Here is an 8,676-nt window from a genome sequence, read left to right on the forward strand (position 1 = left end):
AGTATATGCCCGTGCCCATCTTAGAGTTGATGAGCTCCTGAATCTGTGGGGCATATCCACAACTCCTCTTCTGGTCTGCTGCAGTCCTCTTGATGGTCTCTACCATGAGGCTCATCACCTTGAACTTCTGTGGCACATCAAATATATGTAGCAAGTTGATTGCATGGCCTCTGATCATCTTGTGATCACCTGACTTGGGCAACAAGGTGTGCCTTAGTATCCAATTGATTGTTGGCAACCCTGACAGAAGATAGTGTACTGAGCCAAACTTGAAAGTGTCAAGTGCTTCATTTGGAATCTCCTTGTACATGTTGGACATAGAGTTGTGGTCCATCTTCTTCTTGGCATAAATGTCCAAGTCATCCTCATGCTCTTCTGGGGCATTGACCAGCTGAGCTCATTCAGCAACTGTAGACTGGTACCTCGTACCTTCTGACATCCAAATTATGCTACCATCTGGATAAAAATGTGTTGTGGAGTAGAACTGCATGATAAGCTCCTCGTTCCACTTTGTGAGCTTCTGCCCAACAAAGTCCTCTACTCCACATGCCTTGAAGCTGTCCTGCACTCCAGGGTAGTACTCTTCGTTGTCCTTGATGTATTGCCAATCGACCCATCTCATGTCACAGACTATTGGCTTCTTGTCTAGCAGCACTGTCTCATAAAAATCTTGCTGCTCCTTGGTGTGAAACCTGTAGTCAACTGCAGTCCTTCTCCTTGAAGCATACGGGTCTGCTTCTCTCCACTTCCTCAGCCCTGAGTCTCTCCTGAGCTTCATATCCTCAGCCACAGGATGAGCATCGTTGTGGTCTGGGATCTTGGGCTTGAGTTTTCTAAGAACTTGCTCTTCATCATCTTCTGTATTGTCAGGCACTGGGGCCTTGTTCTTCTCAGCAGCTGGGATGCTTCTTGTATTCCTCTTTGGTTTTGGCTTTGGAGCTGGCTTGACCTTGGAAGCAGCTGCCCCTGATCTTATGGCATCACCCATCAGCTTGGGTGCCTTAGGTGCTGGTGCAGCTACCTCTTCTTCTTCCTCTTCTTCCATGATGGAAGCCTTTTCAAGCACTCTGGCTACGGTTTTCTTCACCCTTTCCTTTCTTTTCTTGCCTTCAGCAGCAACTGGCTCTATGGTTGCAGGCTTTTCAGGAATCTGAGTTGAGGCTCTGGCCTTTGGCATAGGCTGCCTACCTGCTGGCCTTTTGATTTTCAATCCTGGCTTTGTGCCCTGTGCTGGCTCAACTCTCTTGGAAGTTGCTTCCTCTCCCTCTGCCACATAATCTTCATCCTCAGAATCTGAAGTTCTTTTCTTCCTTTGTTTGGTGGCAGCTTTTGGCAAATTGCTTGGGGTGCTCCTGCTGCCATCATCTGAAGAGCTGGAGGGACTAGTGCCCTCACTCATCTGCACTTGCTGCTCTGACAAGTTCTGGCTATCACTTTGGTCTGACATGATGCAAACTCTGACTGCTGACCCTGTGAATAGTTTATAGATGAGGTAGAATAGATGAGCATCACAAAATGCAGAGATTTTTGCAAAAGAATGATCCAAAAACTTAGTTTTAGTTTCCCACTGAAATCATCTCGGATCTACTGATTTTTAAACTCGGTGATACCGAAGTAGTTTTGGAACCTAAACTAGTGAACTCGGTCAGACCGAGTCATAGTTCGGTGGCACCGAGACTGCTAGGGTTTCACAAAGTTCCAAAATCGGTCACACCGATAAGTAATTCTTGGTCAGACCGAGTCTCACTTGTGCAATGGCATAAGCCAAATCGGTGGGACCGAGTTTTTCAACTCGGTGGGTCCGAGATGGTTTCGGCGGAAACCTAACCCTAAATTTTTTGAATCAAAACTAATCTACGAATGCATTGACTGGATAGGAGTGTTTCAATCGTGGCAAGAATCATTAAGAACACAATGTGCTAGGAATCGGACGGGGAATAGCACTGTGATCGAGTCCATACCCTAGTTCGGCGGAGACTCGCTACGGCGGCAACGGCGGGGTTGAATTCCGTTGACGGCGACGGAGACCAGCGACTGGAGGCGGCTGGCGGCGAGGAGACGATCCGGAGACCAAGTTGGTAGAGCAGGCTATCGCGCAGGCGAAGGGGTTCGGAGAAATTTCCAAATTTTTGCCCGTGACTATATATAGCCCGACCCTGTCGGTGTGACCGAGTGGAACAACTCGGTGGCACCGAAATGCAAAACTGTATACAGTTGTTGCAACTCGGTGTGACCGAAAGGTTCAAATCGGTTGCACCGAGATTGAAAACCTATATCAACTTAATGATCTCGGTAGGACCGAAAGTGGGGTATCGGTCAGACCGAGAATCATAAAGAGGTTTTGGAAGTTTAAGTCTATGACAAATCGGGGACTCCGAGCGCTCCTCACACAGAGTGGTTCGAATCTGACTTGATCAAATTTTGTGATGTAGCATGAATAGAGTTTGAGACGAGAAAAGCATGGATAGCTAGAGGAGGTTCTTAGGCATTCTTGTCCATCCACTTGGCAAAAGGAAATAAAACCAAACAATCAAAACAACAAGTGGATGTCCTCGAATGAGTAAAATATGCAATCAGCATGCTCACACAATAAGGTGGCAAATGAAATATGTGACAAGGCATGCACAACCAATTCTAGCATCTATCAAGCAATTTGCGATGACAAGGTCATCTATAAGTATATTGACTTAGGAGTCAAGTGAGAACACTTGATCATAGGTCATACTCATCGTTTAAGCTCAAGTGGGGTTACCACTTTTACATAAAGCATTGTTGTGTTCACATCTTTAGAGTTGCTTTAGCTCAAGTCTTAGAGTAAAGCTCCCCCTAGATGTGATATCCCCCCTTAGAGGGATGAACTAACCTCGGGTGTTGTCGATGATGACTTCATGTAGATGTTGAAGATGTGGATGCTCAATGTAGATGTAGATCACTTGGAGCTATCCATTTGAGTGAATTACACTTTCAATACCTACATGGGTTAGTCCCACAAGGAACAAACAAGGATATCCATAGACATAGAGTGATGCACACACAAGATGATGTCCATGAAAACTTTTAAGTTACCTTGTCCCTTGTCTTACCAACAAGAGGGTTTGTGACTCCTTGAACTAGTGCAAGATGTGGAAGTTGATTGCACTTGTTCTTGCCAAAATGATAAGAGTGAAGTATGTTGGCGGAGTCACCCTCAAGAACTCTCTAGTTCTTCTTCTTCTGGATCCACACCATCTTGATGGGAATCCTTGGACTTGTAGTCGTACTTGATGAAGTGGAACTTGAAGTAGTCTTGGGAATCCACTTGACTAAGGTCTTGGGAGCTTCTTCAAATGCCTTAATTTCCTCTTGAAGCTTGTCCTTGCCTTTTTGCTTGTAGTCTTGTGGTGGAAGATCATCTTGAGATTGTGTCCCCTTGAAAGAAGTATCATACTTCTCTTGTTGAGGAACAAACTTTGTCTTGGGGTATTGATCTTCTTCCCACTCAACTCCATTGGCATTGAACTTTCGTTTAAAACCAACACCTTGATTCTTCTGGTGCATTCCTTGCTTGCGCACAATTTCCTCGAATTGCTTACTCCCGACAAGGCTTTTGTACACTCCTTTCTCTATAATTCCCTTCAATAAGCTATTTTCTTGCTCAAGTGTAACTTGGCTAAGAGAATCATTAGTGGAATCAAGAGAACTACTAGAAGCAACAATATTGGATTTAGCATGATCATTGTTACTGCTAGAGGAAGAATCTTTCTTGTTCTTGTTACTAGACTTGACTTGAGGCATGTAAGTGGATAAGAGTAAACGCTTGGTAATGTAAGAAGAACTTTTCTTGCGGAGATCATCATTGATTGCTTTTAAGAACTCATGCTCTTGCTCAAGATTGAGCTTTTCAAAGCGTAATTTCACATGAGCTCTTAAAAGTTCTCGATGATCTTCGAAGATAGTTTCATGAGCTAACTTAAGAGTGTTTAGTTCTTTAGTTAGAGCCTCAATCTTCTCCTTATCATTGTCATTCGTTTTATCTTGATTAGCATGATTAATTGACGTTTCATCATAGTATTCATCACTAGAGTTGTCAACAAGCAAATCATCACCTAACAAGTCATCTTCATCACTATTGAAATCAACATACTCGGGGTGTGTTACCTTAGGACCTTTGGCCATGAAGCATCTTCCAATTCCTTCATTTGGTGAGTCAAATATGTCGTAGGAGTTGGTTGACACAAGTACTAGACCGGCAACACCTTCATCTTGAGTATCTTCGGAGTCGGAGTGATAACTTCTCTCGGAGTGGCTGTCGGAGTCGGAGCCGGATACCCATTCACCAACATGAGCTTGATGTCTTCGTTTTGTGTAGCTCCTTGATGATTTTTCCTTCCTTTCCGAATCCTTGCTTCTCCGTGAGTATCTTCGTTCATAACGATCATCTCTACTCATTCTCTCTCTTGGTGGTGATTCTTTGCTTCTTCTTTTTGGAAAATCTTCTCTTCTCTTGTAGGGAGTCGTACACTCATTGGAATAGTGTCCGGGTCTTCCACAACTGTAGCAGTTTCGCTCTCGACTAGAAGATCTTTTGTCATTGTAGGACCTTGACTTGAAGCTTCTATCTTTGCTTCTACTCTTGTAGAAATTGTTGAAGTTCTTCACCATTAAGCTCAATTCTTCATTGAAGTTTTTTTTCTCACTTGATGATGTAGGGGCTTCACATGAGGCTTTGTAGGCACCACTTGATTTGTTGTGAAGTTCCTCTTTATCCTTAAGTGACATCTCATGAGCAACAATTCTTCCAATCACCTCCGTTGGCTTGAGATCTTTGTAATTGGGCATCATTTGGATCAATGTGCACACGGTATCATATTTTCCATCCAAGGCTCTTAGAATCTTCTTGATGATGAATCTATCGATCATCTCTTCACTTCCTAAGCCGGCAATCTCATTTGTGATGAGAGCAAGCCTAGAGTACATTTCAGCGACACCTTCACCATCCTTCATTTTGAACTTGTCAAGTTGACTTTGAAGCACATCCAACTTGGATTCCTTGACGGAGTCGGTACCTTCGTGCATATCAATCAAAGTGTCCCAAATTTCCTTTGCATTCTCAAGACAGCTGATTTTTTTGAATTCTTCGGGGCACAATCCATTGAAGAGAATATCACAAGCTTGAGCATTGTATTGCAACATCTTCAACTCATCCGCGGTAGCTTCACGGTTTGGTTCTTTCCCATCAAAGAAGTCACCTGGCAAACCAACACACACAATAGCCCAAACGGCGGGGTTATGTCCAAGAATATGCATTTTCATTTTATGCTTCCAACTAGCAAAATTAGTACCATCAAAGTAAGGACCTCTACGGTGATAATTTCCCTCGCTAGACGCCATACTCTCCTAGGTTGTGAAACCAAGGCTATGACCACCAAAAGCTATGGAGATCAAAGCAAATGGAGACCAAAGCTCTGATACCACTTGTAGGATCGAAAGTATGTCTAGAGGGGGGGGTGATTAGACTACTTGACCAAATAAAAACTTAACCTTTTCGCAATTTTAGTTCTTGGCAGATTTTAGCTATTGTAGGACAAGTCAAGCAATCATCACACAATTCAAGCAAGCATGCAAAGAGTATATTGGCAGCGGAAAGTAAAGCATGCAACTTGCAAGAATGTAAAGGGAAGGGTTTGGAGAATTCAAACGCAATTGGAGACACGGATGTTTTTCCCGTGGTTCGGATAGGTGGTGCTATCCTACATCCACGTTGATGGAGACTTCAACCCACGAAGGGTAACGGTTGCGCGAGTCCACGGAGGGCTCCACCCACGAAGGGTAATGGTTGCGCGAGTCCACGGAGGGCTCCACCCACGAAGGGTCCACGAAGAAGCAACCACCCACAAAGGGTCCACGAAGAAGCAACCTTGTCTATCCCACCATGGCCATCGCCCACGAAGGACTTGCCTCACTAGCGGTAGATCTTCACGAAGTAGGCGATCTCCTTGCCCTTACAAACTCCTTGGTTCAACTCCACAATCTTGTCGGAGGCTCCCAAGTGACACCTAGCCAATCTAGGAGACACCACTCTCCAAGAAGTAACAAATGGTGTGTAGGTAATGAACTCCTTGCTCTTGTGCTTCAAATGATAGTCTCCCCAACACTCAAATCTCTCTCATAGGATTTGGATTTTGTGGAAAGAAGATTTGAGTGGAAAGCAACTTGGGGAAGGCTAGAGATCAAGATTCATATGGTAGGAATGGAATATCTTGGTCTCAACACATGAGTAGGTGGTTCTCTCTCAGAACATATGAGTTGGAATTGTGTATGTGTTCTGATGGCTCTCTCCACGAATGAAGAGGAGGTGGAGGGGTATATATAGCCTCCACACAAAATCCAACCATTACACACAGTTTTCCAATCTCGGTGGGACCGAATCAACAAACTCGGTCAGACCGAAAAGGTAAACCTAGTGACCGTTAGAGATTTTCGGTGGGACTGACATGCAACTCGGTAGGACCGATATGGTTAGGGTTTGGGCATAACGTAATCTCGGTGAGACCGATTACACAAACTCGGTGAGACCGATTTTGGTAATTAGCTAACCAGAGAGTTAGTCAGGCAAACTCGGTGGGACCGATTTGCTCTTTCGGCGAGACCGAAAAGTTACAAAAAGGAAACACTGAATTTACATTGCAATCTCGGTGGGACCGATTCGCTCTTTCGGTGAGACCAAAAAGTTACGAAAGGGAAACAGAGAGTTTGCAATCCCATCTCGGTGAGACCGAGATCCCTATCGGTAGAACCGAATTGCTAGGGTTTGGCAGTGGCTTATGACAAGTGAAACTCGGTGGCGCCGGATAGAAAGAATCGGTAGGACCGAGTTTGGCTTAGGGTTTAGGTCATATGTGGATATGGGAAAGTAGTTGAGGGTTTTGGAGCATATCACTAAGCACATGAAGCAAGAGGCTCATTAAGCAACACCTCATCCCTCCTTGATAGTATTGGCTTTTCCTAAAGACTCAATGTGATCTTGGATCACTAAAATATAAAATGAAGAGTCTTGAGCTTTTGAGCTTGAGCCAATCCTTTGTCCTTAGCATTTTGAGGGTTCCACTTTCACCATCCATGCCATGCCAATCATTGAGCTTTCCTGAAATAATCATCTTGGAATAGCATTAGCTCAACGAGCTATATGTTGTTATGAATTTCCAAAACCACCTAGGGATAGTTGCACTTTCACATGGACTGGCCTGACACCGCGCCGAAAGGCCATGGCAGGGCCGCAAGGCCACATGCAGGCAGTGGCTCCTCCTCTAGCCGCTCGGATCTACACCGTTCATGGTCCACCGACAGATACACGAATGGCAGTCGGCCGGGCTCGGTGCTAGCCTAAAAGCTCGTCGGCGCACCGTTGCCGCTCATTAAGTGTGCCACTGCGTAAAGAAGGTCGTGCGCCGCGTGTCTACAACGCCGGAACATCTCGGATGGGTGTTCATCAAGTGCTTAAACGATAGGGTATGTGCTTTTTTTAGCTTTGGTTTGTCCTCTAGATTTGACTAGTTGTGCTAACTTCAAATTTTGTTGTGTAGAATGGATGCAAGTTTTGGTATTGGGAAAAAGAGTACATCGATATATTGATAGAGCGCAATTTAGTAGATGTTCGTGCACTTTTAGCTAGCATAGAGGTTGTAGATGAGACAAGTGCACCTGTTACTAGATTAGAGGCTAGACACGAGACTAGATGCGAGGAAGCAACCTCTACTTCTTTAGACTCGAAGAAAAAAGAAACACGCAAGATGAAGGCGGCTCCTCCGCAGATCAACAATGAATGCATCGAGAAGGCACTAATCCAACTTACAGGAGAAATTATGAAAGTTGGATATCTTCTAAAATGTATTCTTGTGGTTCTTGTTTTCTTTGGTCTTGCTTTTTTCTAGTCAAAATTTGGTTATGCATTCCCATGTACCAAGAATGAATGATGAAAAAAAGTTTAAGGGCTTGCATACAGAAAGTATGCGGACAGGATGCGGCCGAGATGTGTCCGTGCGTTGGGCGCACGACCACCGCATCCCAGGACAGGCCCTGACACGATCCCATTGCCCTACCCAAACGATCAGAAAAATAGACAAAACGGACGTCCGTTTGGGGTCACGCGGTGGAGTTGGCCTTAGGCTACAACCAACTCATTTGATCCCCTCCTCCCTTCATTGGACGCAGCCGCCCCCACCTGCTTGTCGTCGCTTGGTTCTGACTGTCCGTGACACGAGCTTGGTACGGTAAAACATGGGGATTACAGGGCTGTTTGATTTGAGACTAAGCTTGACTAAGTTTGTCATACCGGTTTTGCAAGTTTGATCAATAAAGGGCAAGAGTCCCCCCTTTGCGCCACCTCCCCGGGGCGACGCCGGGGGTTCCAACCCTCGTGCCGGTATCCTCCACCTTGCCAGATCCCTTGCCGCCACTACCGTGTGCGTTGGACGAGGTGGCGGCGGGCCCGGTGCCGTAGGAGCTCGGGCAGGCGATTCGCGGTGGGTTCTCCTAAGGCGGCTCAAGTGGGGTGGTTGTGTGAGGCAGTCAAGGCGGCAGCCTTGGCTATGCGGCGATGGCCCTCGCCTCCATGGCTGGGAGGGTGTGTGCTGCTTTGCCTGGTGATGGGTGGCAGCGCTGGCCGCGGATCTAGCGTCCCGTCCAGATTTGTCGCAG

This window comes from Triticum urartu, chromosome 3A, assembly GCF_056163025.1.
Source record: "Triticum urartu cultivar PI428250 chromosome 3A, HENAU_Tu73, whole genome shotgun sequence".
Lineage (NCBI taxonomy): Eukaryota > Viridiplantae > Streptophyta > Magnoliopsida > Poales > Poaceae > Triticum > Triticum urartu.